General features: G+C 44.1%; 1 protein-coding gene across 9 annotated transcripts in view; it reads right to left on the bottom strand.

The window, feature by feature from the left end:
• SORBS3 (sorbin and SH3 domain containing 3) overlaps nucleotides 1-15937 on the bottom strand; it is a 90092-nt gene that overhangs the window by 55491 nt on the left and 18664 nt on the right. The gene's annotated exons all lie outside the window — the stretch shown is intronic.

Below are 15937 nucleotides of genomic sequence, written 5' to 3'. Positions count from 1 at the left end.
TTACCTATTCTGCTCTGTTATGATCACGTGATCAGCTCTTCTCTCTTAGCTAGCAGTGGCTTAAGGAGAGAAGAGGGAGCACCGACAAGGGATGGCCCATAGTAAGCCTATGAGTGACATCACTGTTAAGGCATTCCAGCCATTGTTAAGTGCTCTCTCTTCTCCTTTGTAGCCAGTGCTGCCTGGTAATTGGAGCAGAGTGCCCTGGGAATAGGCAAGTATACACGTTTTTCTTCTACAGGGTTAGTATAGGTGTTAGGGAAGGGATGGGAGCAGTTTTAAGGTTAAATAGTTTTAGCTCAGAGTTCTACTTTAAGTGCATCCATGCTAATTAAATCATATTTAGTGCCTTTAACAAAAATCACAGAACTCCTCCCTACAATGTCTCCATCTGCTTTTCTTTCCAGTAGGATGGAACCATCTTTGTTCAGGCACCTACAGGGTTTGCATCTATTTACTGGACTGAGATGCTGGCTCAGAGTTGAATTATTCAAATCTTGGTGCCTGTGCTTATCTTGGCTGTGTTCACAAATTTCTGGCACAAATAACCCCTGCTGCAGCCTCTTACTTTGTGATTTGCTACAAAATTACAATGCTGCAGTCCAATTAGTGGGGAAGAGAGGACTATCTGGCCATAGATGAAAGACAAGTCTTTTTTTTTTTTCATTCAGCCATTGGGAATGGAGGAATCAAACCCTCTTTAGATCTGCCAACAACTTTGTAATGCTGGGGCCTGCCTGATTGGATACAGATTGATATGGCACTTTAGGTAGGTCCCAGGCATGCACTGGCCATCGGGACTACCGGGAGTTTCCCGGTGGGCCGATGGCTCAGTGGGCCGGTTTCAGTGACAGCCTGTCAAAGTAATGGCTTTGTGGATTGTGCAGCGATTAATTTGAGCACCGCTGTACTGCCTATAAGACAGGCGTCACTAAATGACGGACCGCGGTGCGGTTCCGGCCCCAGTGGCCATTTTACCCAGACCTCAGCCTTGCCAAGTAGTTTCCTGTGTGTCCTCTCCCCATCGCCGGCTCACCTGCCGCTGCCACTATGTTCACAGCATGGCGTGGCAGGCCCGTCTCTCCTGTAATATTGCTGCACTGCCCCCCCCCCCCCCACACACACACACACACACTGCCTGTCTTAGTCACACAAAACATAAAGCGTGGCCGCTCTGGACATAGGGCGGGACTTTTTGATGGGACAGGTCAGTCTGTAATGGAGGTCTGTGATTTGGGGAGTCAGTCTGTGATGGCGAGGGTCTGTGCTGGGTCAGGTCAGTCTGTGATGGGGGGTCTGTGATTGGGGGATCAGTCTGTGATGGGTCAGACTGTAATGGGGGGTCAGTCTGTAATGGGGGTCTGTGATTTGGGGAGTCAGTCTGTGATGGCGGGGGTCTGTGATGGGTCAGGTCAGCTTGTGATGGGGGGGGTCTGTGATGGGTCAGGTCAGTCTGTGAGGGGGGGTCTATGATAGGGGGTCAGTCTGTGATGGGTCAGTCTTTAATAGGGGGGTCTGTGATGGGGGGGGTCTGTGATGAGGTAGCCTGTGATGTAAAATGAGGAGGGGGAATGTGATGTGAAGGGAGGGACTGAGGACACTGATGTAAAAGGGGGTCTGTGATGTAATGTGAAGGGGGACTGAAGACACTGATGTAAAAGGGGCTCTGTGATTTCTGCACTAGCAAATCACTGGTCTCTGCAAGGGCAATAGAAAACAATTGTTTTCTATGTTTCCTCTTCACACTGCAACAGCGCCCCTGAGTGTTGAGCAGTGCGGTACAAAATGCATACTGTTTTTATGCACCGCAACTGGGCTGTGGTGCATAAAAATGAACAAAATGTATTTTGACATTTCAATAAAGTTGAAAGAAAAAAAAGCACAAAGTGTGATGTGTGTGGGCCCTAAAGCTGTGTGCGTGTGTGGCGCTGTGATGTGCATGGGAGGCTGCGATGTGGAGGATATTATATGGAGTCATAGCACCGTTGGAAAAAAAAAATTCTGACCGGACCCCTGTGAATTTTAATTCAGTACCCCTGCTATAAGAGAAATAAAGTGGAACGGCTAAGAGCCAGTGAAGGGGGGGGGGGCTTGTGTGGCCATCAGGGTTGGCCGGCTGGTATGGGAGAGACCTGTCATCTACACTGCCCATCACCTCACTTCATAGTACGCAACCTCAACCCGGCTCAGTTTCAGCGCCGCTGCATTGCTGAAAGGCAGCCAATGGCTGTGCACCAATGCCAGTTTCTGAAATTCCAGCCAATGAGGCTGTAGCAATATTCCTGCATGACGTTAGCCCTCCCACTTCACTTGTTCACTTGTTTTTGTACGCTTTCGCAAAATTAAAGTGGACCAGTCTGGATGAAGTCCAGGGCCAAATTTTTGTCCCAGTCCAGCCCTAGTAGGTCCTCATATTACATAGGTTTGATAAATACAAAGTTGATTGTAAAAAAGATCATATTATTATACAGTATATGTACACTCACTGGCCACTTAATTGGGTACACCTTGCTGGTAATGGGTTGGACCCCCTTTTGCCTTCAGATCTGCCTTCTTTTTGGCATAGATGTAACAAGGTGTTGGAAACATTCCTCAGAGGTTTTGTCCACATTGATATGATAGCATCACACAATTGCTGCAGATTTGTTGGCTGCACATCCATGATGCATATCTCCCGTTCTACCACATCCCAAAGGTTCTCTATTGGATTGAGATCTGGTGACTGTGGAGACCATTGGAGGACAGTGACCTCATTGTCATGTTCAAGAAACCAGTTTGAGACAATTTGAGCTCTGTGATATGGTGCATTATACTGCTGGAAGGAGCCATCAGAAGATGGGTACACTGTAGTCATAATGGGATGGACATGGTCAGCAACAATACTCAGGTAGGCCGTGGCATTTGCTTTGCTTTATTGGTACTAAGGGGCCCAAAGTGTGCCAAGAAAATATCCCCTACACCATTACACCACCACCACCCGCCTGAACCATTAATCCAAGGCAGGATGGATCCATGCTTTCATGTTGTTCACACCAAATTCTGACCCTCCTATCTGAACGTCGCACCTGAAATCGAGACTCATCAGACCAGGCAACGTTTTTCCAATCTTCTATTTTCCAATTTTGGTGAGCCTGCGCAAATTTTAGCCTCAGTTTCCTGTTCTTTGCCGACTGGGTCGGACCCCCTTTTGCTTTCAGATCTGCCTTAATTCTTCTTGGCATAGATTTAACAAGGTGCTGGAAACATTCCTCAGAGATTGTGGTCCATATTGACATGATAGCATCACGCAGTTGCTGCAGATTTGTTGGCTGCACATCCATGATGCAAATATCCCGTTTCACCACATCCCAAAGGTGCTCCATTGGATTGAGATCTGGTGACTGTGGAGACCATTGGAGTACAGTGACCTCATTGTCATGTTCAAGATACCAGTGGTGAGATGATCTGAGCTTTGTGACATGGTGCATTATCCTGCTGGAAGTAGCCATCAGAAGATGAGTACACTGTAGTCATAAAGGTATGGATATGGTCAGCAATAATGTTAGGTATGGAGTTTAAACAATGCTTTATTGGTACTAAGGGGCCCAAAGTGTGCCAAGAAAATATCCTCCACACCATTAACCACCACCACCAGCCTGAACTGTTGATACAAGGAAGGATGGATCCATGCTTTTATGTTGTTTCTATCATCTCAAACCAGTCTGCCTATTCTCCTCTGACATCAACAAGGCATTTTCGTCCACACAACTGCCGCTCACTGGATATTTTCTCTTTTTCTGACCATTTTCTGTAAACCCTGGCTTCAATAACCATGCCACATTCAAAGTCACTTAAATCCACATTCTTCCCCAATCTGATGCTCGGTTTGAACTTCAGCAAGTTGTCTTCACCACGTCTAGAGGCCTAAATGCATTGAGTTGCTGCCATGTGATTGGCTGATTAGCAATTTGTGTTACCAAGCAATTGAACAGGTGTACCTAATAAAGTAGCTAGGTATATCACTTTAAAATGAGCACTAACTTTTTTTTATAACAGGACTCTACGGTCTAGTATACTATATCTGAGTCCAAGGCAGATCAGCACACAACTTCTGCCGGCAAAAGGTGCCTCTGACTTCTGATCACATTTGTAAGAGCCTCTATATATATATATATATATATATATATATATAGTACGGTAAGTATGAGCTCCTAACACTTTTCCATACGCTTTCAGAATGCGGAAATTGTTACTCATGGCAGGATTATACTAAGTGTAAATAATAGATGGTGTAAGCTTTCAGTCCACATAATGATAGGATAAATTACTGTTTAGCAGTGGAACATTTTCTCCTTCATTATATTACTGGTTTCAGTATTCGAAGATTGAACGTGTTGAGAGACACTTGATATAATGGTGTGCCATTACGTAATTCACTCATTCACATTCCTTCTAAATGTCTGTCATTTGGGGAGACCGCCCCTCTTTTGAAACCTAATCTCTCTGCCCCTCCATTCTCCTCTTTTTAATCTATGTATTGACTTCTATACAGAATGTACTAGTTAAAGAAGAGCTTTAAATAAAAATTCAAAATATGAGAACAGACAGGTTTTTTATTCTAGAAGAGACATACCAAATATTCTGAGAATGTTCTTGTGAACTTTTGTTCGAAATTCTACTAGTGGATGGCCAGCTTCACTTGCCTGTTCACAATCATCTTTCACCATCTGCTGGGGTGAATTAACTCATGTGTCGGAGATATGCCATTTTGGTACAGCCAGTCAACATGGCTAAAGATCCTGAACCAAGAACAAGACTGGGCGAAGATGTCAGTGCTGGCCAGAGAGCTCACATACATTATATCGCTAGAGGGGAGTATAGTCCTTTATCTACCAAATGTGTTATACCACACCCAACATCTAAATAATTCCATTTGTTTTTTTTTTAAAGTCAGTACAAAGAAAAAGGAGCAATAAAAAAAAAAACCCTTGTGGGTTTAACCAATCATATTTTTGAAAATTCATTCTTCAGGTCCAAATGGGACATGGCAAAGGTGTGTCCTTTGCCTACATACTTAGTGGTATGGGATATCGCTCTTTCTCATCTCAGAATTTGCCCAGAGATGCCAATAAATGACACTGGGGTTAATTTACTAAAACTGGAGGGTGCAAAATCTGGTGCAGCTCTGCATACAAACCAATCAGCTTCCAGATTTTATTGTCAAAGCTTAATTCAACAAGCTGAAGTTAGAAGCTGATTGGCTACCATGCACAGCTGCATCAGATTCTGAGTACTCCAGTTTTAGTAAATCTCCCCCTATGTCTTTGATGAATTGTAAAAAACATTCCTGTTGCTGATTGGTGTATTTCTCTGGGAAAAGACGACTGGATATAACTGACTTCTCCTGGTTAATCAGGAGTTTTCAGACAGTATAAGGGCTCATGCACACTGCAGCTCAAAGGAGCTCAAAGAAGCTGCTCCCAAAGGTTTTTGAGATCTTTTGAGCTCTTATTTCTTCTGCCTAGAAACTCCCCTCCATGTTAGCCAATGTGTCCATGCACACTATGGCTTTTTCAGGCATATGCTCCTACAGGCAGAAAACTTGTGTTTTTGAGTGAAGCTAGTGCCCCGAAAAGCGAAAAAAATCTCAAAAACCCACAAAAACATTTGTTCAAACTTTTTGTTTTGTTTATACAGTGGTTAAGAAAATACTATCCAGGAGGGTTGGTGAAAAAAAAAACGCTTATGCTCAAAAAAGCTTGAAAGAGCTCAATAAAAACATGAGAAAGAGCACAAAAAAGAACAAGCTTCTTCAAGCTTTTATAGGCAGAAATAAAAGCTCAAACGCCTGTAAAGAGCAGCTTTTTATTTGAGCTGCAGTATGTATGAGCCCTAAAGGTGATAAGGACTGCTTACAGGTGGGGATTTTTTTTTTTTTTTTTTAGTGTGCTGGCAAGACCTCTTTTCTAGGGACAAGGTATAATTTCAACATCATGTAGGCCCCTCACCTAGGAAGAGCCTTGAGATACCATGAGAGTGCCTGGTATCTCCTGTGCTTTTAAGATCCAATGCTCAATTCAAAGCAAGAAACAAAACCCTGAATGAAATGACCATAGGTACAAACGTTACTACCTACTTTGCTCTCCATTTGAAAAACAAAAAACTGATTAGAACCATAAATAAAATATTAACACACAGTGCGAGTCTCAAGTTATTCAAATTTTCATCAAAGAGCTTGTTCTGCCTTCAGCAGGAAATTAAATTATGCTTGTTCTCCCTGCAATATTACATTTGGCCATTAGATGGAGCCTCGAATAAATTTACTGTTTTACAGACATTAGAGACTGTTTTGTTTTTAAAGTGGTTGTAAATTCTGTTACACCACTTGTACCTACAGGTAAGCCTATAATAAGAGCCACATGGAGAGTGTGGGTGGCTGCTAGACGTAGACTTGTACAACCCAATCAGCTGTTGCCGGCCCAACCACTTTGGGGTAATCCCAGCTTGCAACAGTTCCGTACCCTGCCTGATCCCCAGGCTTGGGCCAGTCGAGGTGTTGTAACCCTGGGAGATGTCATGCATCAAGGAGCTTTACTCCCCATGGATGACTTAATTCACAAATTTCAACTGCCCCAGTGGATGTGGTTTAGATATCTTCAACCGCGACATGCCGCTAGAGCACAGTTTCCCCAGCCGCTGCTCCTCCAGGCTAACCCTATTGAAGACTTAGTCTCCCCCCGGTGACTTAGATAAACCCCCATTGACCTTGCACTTTTGGGCACTGACTCCCCTAAGATGGAAGGGTTGTGTAAGGTGTGGCAGAGTGATCTACCATCACTGGACAGGGAGGACTGGGATGACTGCCTGGAACAGGGACCCAAACTAGTAATCTCCTCTAGGGACAAACTTATTCAAGTGAAGTTCCTACACAGGGTATACTACACTCCTCAGAAACTACATCGTATTTTCCCGGACCGAGACCCGATATGCCCCAAATGCAGGACACAAGTAGAGTCTTTCCTGCATATGTTCTGGCAATGCCCGATTATAACATCTTTTTGATCAGAGGTCTTTAGTGAAATTAATCTTAGCCTACAGTTGTCCCTTTCAGTTACACCTAAATTGGCACTGCTTGGGGTACATGATGATGCACAACGTTCCCACCACTTGAAACTGCTGATATCCTACCTCCTGTTTTATGCAAAAATGGAGATTCTCCTGAAGTGGATATCCGTCGCCCCCCCTTCTCTCTCCTCCTGGGAAGCTTTGATAGATGCAGCCCTACCCATATATAGATTAACTTACATTAATAGAGGATGCCAATGGAAATATGACAAGGTGTGGGCCCCATGGGCGAGCACGTAGAGACTAGAAGGGTGGGGTATGGGTATGTATATGTTTACTAGCTACAAATCTCTTCTCCTGTAGCTGTTTATCTCTGATTGCAAACATGTACTTAATCAATTACTCTGCTGATTACGGTTGTGTCTGTCCTTACCTTCTGTATGGTATCCAACCATTTTGTAAGGTTTTGTTTCAAGCTAATCTGTATGCTCTGTCTTATTCGTTTTGACAACAATAAAGTACCTTTGTTTTGTTAAAATAAGCCTATAATAATTCCGTATACATTGTAAAGCACTGCGTAAACTGTTGGCGCTATGTAAATCGCATATGATAATAATAATAAGGCTTACCTGTAGGTACTGTAAATATCTCCTAAACTTGCACAGTTTAGGAGATATTCACTAAATGCACTGCTGCCGACGTCATTGGTGCATGCACACTGAAGAAACAGCCTGCTGGTCCTGTTTCTTCAGGGCCCGTGCCATGACTGTCAGCTCCCGTGCACATGTGCGGGAGTAATGTCATCGCGGCTCCAGCCTATCACATTGCCGGAGCCTCGGAACCCAGAAGTAACTCCGGTGAAAGATGTCGGCCGTGGGAGCAGAGTGCGGGCGGCACTGCAGGGCATCGTTCTAAGGTAAGTATTTCATAATGAGCTACTATGCGATGCATAGTAGCTCATTATGCCTTTTGTCTTGCAGGTTTTTTTTTTGTTTTTTTCTTTCGGAGGTTTACAACCTCTTTAATAAGAGCTCCCTTCATCAAAAAGAAACAGGTACTTTCTTGGAGCTCAGACTCCATTTCAAGAACTGAGGGATAGGAAACCAGGGACATGCAGTCAGGGGAGGCAGGTGAGGCAGAGCCATGAACATTAAAAAAAAAAAAATCGAGCTTCGAGGGTCATAGCTCGGCGACCTGTAATTTGTAGTATAAGTCCTACCCCACCACTGGTAACAATTTGGGGCTCCTACGACCTATGGTTCTGGAGATACGGGGCTCCTTGTGCAGCCTGTCAGAAGCTACATACAGAGCGGCCAGTTTAAATACAAGCTGGCACACTCTGTTTGCAGACTGAGAGGATGAGCTCACAGTGCCTCTCCTCACTTCTTGTCAGAAGCACTGAGCTCAATGGACAGCTTGGAGTCTTAGACCAATAGTAAAGTATCATTAGCCCAATCTGTCCAATAAAAATGCCTCTCACTGCAGTGTCATAGAAGGGGGCGTGTGTCTAAAAGACAAATGCTCCTTTCCCAGCCCTCTTAAAGCGGAGTTCCACCCAGAAATGGAACTTCCGCTGATCCAATTCCTGCTCCCTCCGGTGTCACATTTGGCACGTTTCAGTGGGGAGCAGATACCTGTCTAATCAAGGTATTTGCTCCCACTTCCAGCGAAAGAGCGCCACAGAATCTGCGGCTAACTACGCCTGGTCTGGCCCCTCCTCCGCCCCCCCCCCCCCCCCCCCCCGCTGCCTTCTGAGAGACACACAGATCCCAGAAGACAGCAGGGACCATTCAGAACGCGCAGCACACCTCGCGCATGCGCAGTAGGAAACAGGCTGCAAGGCTTCACTTCCCGATTCCCTTACTGAAGATGCCAGCGCCTCCACCCGGGAGCCAAAGGACGGGTCGGCTTTGGGTGAGGACATTGCGGGCGCCCTGGACAGGTAAGTGTCCTCATTTTAAAAGTATTTGTAGCTGCTGACTTTTAATTTTTTTTTTTTGCAGGCGGAACTCCGCTTTAACTACAAGGAAATACATGGGTTTATGGGTAAAGGATTTATCCACAATCCCATGTTTTTCTCACACAGTTAAGAGGAAGAATGAGAATCTGCTGCTGTTGAAAAGGTACTGTTTTAATCAAGCTAAATCATATATTATTATGCTATATATAAGATAATTTATTATTTATCTATTTATTGTGAAATTACTGGTTGGAACTTATAACTTCAAACTTCAGTAATTTGTCCGTTAAGCCACCTGCTTGAGTACAGTTTTTGAAAATATAGTAAATTACCTTAACAACAATATATAATAATTATTTGTATATTACATACTTTTGGTAATTACCCCCTTCCACCCAGGCCAATTCTGACACTTCTCTCCTAGATGTAATATTCATAATTTTTTTTGCTAGAAAATTACTCGGAACCTCCAAACATTATATATATTGTTTTAGCAGACACCTTAGGGAATAAAATGGTGGTCATTGCAACTTTTTATGTTACATGGTATTTGCGCAGCAATTTTTCAAACAGGTTTTTTTGGGGGTGAGGGGAAACTGTTTCATAATTATAAAAAAAAAAAAACAAAAAAAAAAAACAAACACTAAAGATAACCCGATTTTTTCATATAATGTGAAAGATGATGTTACACTATGTAAATAGATACCCAACATATCATGCTTTAAAATTGCGCACACTTGTGGAATGGGTCAAACTTCGGTACTTAACCACTTCAGCCCCGGAAGATTTTACCCCTTTCCTGACCAGAGCACTTTTTGCTATTCAGTACTGCGTTGCTTTAACTAAAAATTGCGCGGTCATGTGACGTTGCACCCAAACAAACTTGATGTCCTTTTTTTCCCACAAATAGAGCTTTCTTTTGGTGGTATTTGATCACATCTGCAGGTTTTTTATTGTGCTATAAACAAAAAAAGAGCGACAATTTTGAAAAAAAGCAATATTTTTTACTTTTCGCTATAATAAATACCCCCCAAATATATATAAAAAAAACGAATTTTTTCCTCAGTTTAGGCCAATATGTATGCTTCTACATATTTTTGGTAAAAGAAATCGCAATAAGCGTATATTGATTGGTTCACGCCAAATTTATAGTGTCTACAAGTTAGGGGATAGATTTATGGCATTTTTATTATAATTTTTTTTTTTTATTAGTAATGGCGGCAATCTACAATTTTTATTGTGACTGCGGCAGTATGGCGGACACATTGGACACTTGTTAAACTATTTTGGGACCATTGTCATTTATACAGTGATCAGTGCTATAAAAATGCACTGATTACTGTGCAAATGACACTGGGAGGGAAGGGGTTAAACACTAGGGGGACATCAATGGGTTAAGTGTGTCCTAGGGAGTGATTCTAACTGTGGGGGGGATGGGCTTCAACTCACATGACAACGATCACTGCTCCCGATGACAGGGAGCAGTGATCCCTGTCATGTCACTAGGCAGAAAAGGGAAATGCCTTGTTTACATAACCACTTCCCCGTTCTGCGGCTCCATGACGCGATTGCCGGAACACCGGCGGACATCGAGTCCACGGGCCCCACGGGCACGGTCACGCTGTACGTGGTAGGCGCACACGTGCCCGCTAGCCCCGGCAATTAAAGGGCACATACAGGTACGCCCATTTGCCGACGTATATCGCCGTGCAGCAGTCGGCAAGTTGTTAAAAATCTCCATAGGAGACACTTTAATTTTTTTTACAGGTTACATGTTTAGAGTTACAGAGGCGGTCTAGTGCTAGAATTATTGCTCTCTCTCTATCGATCGTGGCGTATGTAACCTGTGTGTATCTGGCTCTGATACTAGCCAGTGCCTCACCATCCACTGACCTCACCGCACGTTCCTGGAGATAACCAGCCATCATTCCTGCAGCACAGGTTGGTGAACTAAACCTACATCCCCTACAGGCATCATCGCTGGTGTGCATGGACTTATTGCCATCTGCAGACTAGTTATTTCATTGTGTTTTTGTATGGTTCATACATTGTATGTATTTCTCATCTGTTTTCCCCAATAGTTTCACCCCCCCTGTTTTTGTCAATAAAGCTTCAAGATTCCATTCAGTCAGGCTTATTGCAGAATAGGAAGGTTTAGCTGCATGTTGAGTTACACACAATAAAACGTGCCGCAAGAACAGAACAGAGCTTGTGCATGGGAAAGAGAGTCAAGGATGCTCTAAGAGAGAGAGGACCTGGCCTGAGACAAGTGGGCCACCAGGAGCTGGAAGAGGAATAAAGTTCAGTACAACCAGCCTGTGAGGGTTTGTTCATGAGATCATAGCCAGCAGCTTAAGCCGCCAGCAGTGATCATTGTATTCTGATGGTGGGGAAACTCTCCTCTGTCAGAATACAGCGCAGCAAGAGAGATTCCCCCATCAACACCGCCTGTGTTGATGTGGGAATTAAGAGATTTTCTTTCCTTCAACCTGCGGAAGGAAAGAAAATTTCATAATCTATGGCCAGTTTAGTGAAAGTGAATAATTTCCATGACCTGTGGGGGGAGCAGGCAAACAATTTGCTTTTCATCTGAGAACAATAAAGTCTGTACTTTATTTGCAGTGAGTCAGATGGAAACACATCACATCACATCATCCGCTCTGATGTGTTTCCTTTGCCAAAACACAGTAACTACATAATATGAGCAGCCCAGCTCTCTTCACAAAAGTTGATTGAAATAACGGATAGCGCTAGTAAGCACGCAAGGCCTTATGTATAAAAAGTGTGCCAATCAGAACAACTCTTATTGTCCATTAAAACCAACTAGCTTCCAACATTTCTTTTTGCAGTGGAGAGTTGAAAGTGAAACACAGACTTCGATTAGTTGCTAGGGCTGCAAAAATGTTCTTGTTAACACACTTGCATACATACTGCTATAGCCGCCAGCAATGATCATTGTATTCTGCCCGTGGTTGAAGGAAAGAAAATTACATAATCTATGCTCAGCTTTAGTCTTCCATAAGAGGGCTCCCCCAACAAAGCCTTCAACCAAATAGCTTTTCAAGTATTAGTCATGGGGAATTTCAGTGGGGTGTTGATGCAAAAAAGGTAATTTCCAACATCTCAGGGATGTGCGTTTTTTTTTACTACTGTGTTTCCCCAAAATAAGACCTTCCCCCGAAAATAAGTCCTAGCGTTATTTTCCAGGAGGGCTGCACTATATCCCCTACCCCGAAAATAAGCCCTTGTTTAAAATGCTTGTAAAATCCTATAATCCACTCTATTACAGTAGTATATAATGTACAATGTGTATTTAGCGCTGGTAGATTTTTAATATACCGCTGATAGGTGAATCTTATGGGTTACTTGTTAGGTGAAGTTAGATTTGCCTCTGTTCCAGCTTGGCTGAGTTGCGTGTGATTCCACACTGTGCCGGTGGTGTCGTTGTCACCATGGGTCGGTGTTGGAAAGGCAACATGTTGAAGCGTATGAGTGCTCCTCTGTCCCGGAGACAACTCGGTGGAGGTGGTCCTCCGAGTTGCATTCTAGGAGAGGGTATTTATGGGACAGACGCCATGTTTGGGTGTTTGTTTTCAGCCACCTGCTGGCCCTCCTGGCCGACAGGTATGCGTTAAGAGTACCACCTCGTGGTCCTCCGTTCCGGAGGCCCGCATCACTGCGGTGTGTGGGTGGGCCCAGAAGTCTGTCTGGGGCCTACCACAGCAGCAGAGGAATGGTCCTGGGCTGTCTATCCTGAGTGAAGAAGCTGGACAACTGAGGAGATCCCAGGGGAGGACCCGTCATGGAAGGATCATGCATAGTGCTGGTCTGGAGAGGGGCCTGGTGACTCAGTTGGAGGACATATCCTGAAGTACTGCCGGGTTGGCTTAAAGGTTCAAGTACTGGATCGTACGGGTTTTATTCCAAACAAGTCTGTGGCAGAGACTTTTGTTCATGCTGCGTACTGGCTGCTAGGCAAGTGAGAGAGGCCTAACGGGCAAAGATTGAATCCCACGAGGGGAGCGCATTCAACTACAAGTGTTCAATTCCAAAGAATGTTCTAAAGAATACTAAGGAAAGGTATTTGAGCTTCCCTGCAACTTTCCTTCTGCCTCTTTCCTGCTACTTCCATTATTACTTGTTCAATAAAGCATTGGAAAATATATTCAAGTGTTTGGTGCCTACATCGTCCAGAGGTAAACTCAACGGGACCCTAGACCCCGTGGCGGTGAAACAGAGGTGTCGAGAATGAAGGTAACAGCCCGTTTTAAACCAGCAGCTCCGCTGAGAGTTAGTGCTACATGTATGTTTCTGTAATATAATTGCGGGGAAGAGAGCTCTGGCAGGTCACAAAAGAGCAGAGCGGTGCTATAACAAAGGTATTTGGCACAATTATATTACAGAAACACACACATTGTACATTATATACTACTGTAATAGAATGGATTATAGGATTTTACAAGCATTTTAACTCAGTTCACACTGGGGATTCCTGTCAGTCAGGGAGAGAGAGGGAGAGAAGACAGCACATACACATTGTAAGACCTACCCTGAAAATAAGCCCTACTGTGTCTTTTGTTGCCAAAATTAATATAAGACCCAGGCTTATTTTGGGGAAACACGGTAACAGTGCTGCAGATTAAGAACTTTCCATAGGCACACCGCCATCTAGTGGCAAAGGGAAGAAAATTCAATTTGGTGGGAAGCAGGATCTGCTGTGCTTCATTTGTATTTGCATGGCTCAGAGCTGACTAAAGTGAAGTGCACAGGAGGAGAGGGAATCATACGGGCATTTCACTACATTTTATAACATTTCTAAACCTCGGGGAAGGATAGAGCCATATTGACCCCAAAAACAGTGAGTGTTTTCAAACAGGGTGGGTTTTTTCTCTAAATTAAAAAAAAAAAAAAAGTGCTTCCCAGAGTTCTTCTTTAACGGTCAGGTTTACCTTTGTATAAAATTTTGTCATGTTCCATCTCCCAAAGCTAAACAATGATACCTCCTACCTCCTACCATAGTCTTTCACATTAAATAGGACCCCCTACCTTGGTCTGGCAGTCCAAGCAATTCGTGAGATACTAGCCCCCCATGTGGCTTGATGAGCGAGTTTACAAGTTTATGTTTGTGAGTAGACATCTTTTTGATTTTATCAGATATTTTTAATAAATTTGTTGGATAATGCACTAGGCCAGTGTGTCCTCTCTCTATTTTCTTATATTCCCACAGTGATAGCATTGCATTGGTTTGTTGTTCCCTGAAATGGTCATTTGACTTTATAAGATGTGTGATATTTGCAATATGTGTTTCCAAATTAATCAATAGATAAAACATTGTTATTTATTGTTGCCCCTCTTAAAGAGGAAGTAAACCCTGATGGGTTTTACTTCCTCTTTTTTCCCCTGTAAAGTAAATGCATAATGGGCTAGTGTGCATCGCATTATGTTGCACTTACCTGCAAACGAAGCCCGCGCTGGTGGCCGCATCCATCTTCACCCCACTTCCTTCCGGGGCCGTGGACTCCGGCTCTGTGACTGGCCGGAGTCGCGTGACGTCACTTCAGAGCATGCGTGCGGTAGCCGCCGGTCACGGCACGGGCCTTTTAGAAATGGCACAATTGTGCCCTTTCTTCAGTGTGCATGCGCCGATGTCGGCGCAAGCATATATGGTAAATATCTCCTAAACCATAGTTGCCAACAGTCCCGATTTTCCCGGGACAATCCAGATTTTGGGACCCTCGTCCCGATTGGAGGCTGTCCCGAATCAGTATTTTCCATAAGGAAAATCGGGAATGTTTTTTTTTTTGTTTTTGGAGCAGCTGGCTCCAGCAAAATGGCGGCCAGCGCCGCCGCTCAATCTTCCCCCTAGTGACAGTGTTGAGTAAGTGGAGAGAGGAAGGGGGCTCGATCCGTGCAGCCAATGAAGCAGCTTCTTTAGCTGCACGGCCCCTCCCCTCTCCACTGAAGCAGAAGACAACGGCGCCGCTGTCGCCGTGTCTTGGCGAAAGTTCCCCAGGTGAAGTAGGTGAATATGCCATTAAAGCCTCTGATACAGATGCAAAGATGAAGTAGATGTGTATATTTACCTTTGTCCTGATGTCCGCCGTTCAGCATGTGTGAAGTAATGAGAGAATGTGTTGCTGTGGATTACTGTGCACTGTTGCTCTTTGCACCATGTTATGTGTATTCCTTTGTTTGAAACCACTGACTCACTGACTTTTCTGGCATCTTTTGAGTCTTGGCATCTGACCGATTCTTGTCACACTGTCTCATCCACTGCAGCACTCTGTCCCTTCTGACAGTCTCTCTCCTTTCCTGTTCTCCAGTCCTCTCCCCACCTGCAGGTATTGGTTGTTGCTGCATGTCAGTGACTGCCCTTTAAATTCCACTCCCATTGCTTTTGAAATGTGTGTCCCCCATTTCTCCCGTTTTGGGTATATTTTCCAGATGCAACAAGCCATTGTGTATGAAGTTTCTATCCAGAAAACATGGCTGAATTACCATTTACTGCAGTCAGTCTCTCATAGCCTCTCATAGCTGATGAATGGTGCAAAAGGCCGCATAACACTTCTGATGCACAGGTTTCTGGTTCTTTGTAGGCAACAAATAGCATAGCTTAAAGTGACTCTTTCAGGGGCTTCAAAACACTTAAAGGTGGATGTGGATCTTATATTCTTCTGTCATGGAGCATTGCTTAGGATTGTTTCCTGAACTTCCGCAACTCTGCCACAAAGTTGGGTCCCCCAAAAAGGACTGTGACCTTTCCTGATAAATCAAATGAAATCTACATAGAGTGCCAGTCGTCTTGGAAGTCCATGAGAGTTTAGTTTGTCTTGTTTCAGCCCCTGAAATGCATTGGCTGCCATTCATATTCTTGCGCAGCGCTGCGCCTGCGCAGTACAGGGGGTCCTTATTTGCCGAGGGGAACTTTCTCGG

Source organism: Aquarana catesbeiana, linkage group LG03 (genome assembly GCF_042186555.1).
Source record: "Aquarana catesbeiana isolate 2022-GZ linkage group LG03, ASM4218655v1, whole genome shotgun sequence".
Taxonomy (NCBI): Eukaryota; Metazoa; Chordata; class Amphibia; order Anura; family Ranidae; genus Aquarana; species Aquarana catesbeiana.
The sequence above is the reverse complement of the archived record's forward strand: the minus strand, read 5'-3'. Positions and strand labels throughout refer to the sequence as shown.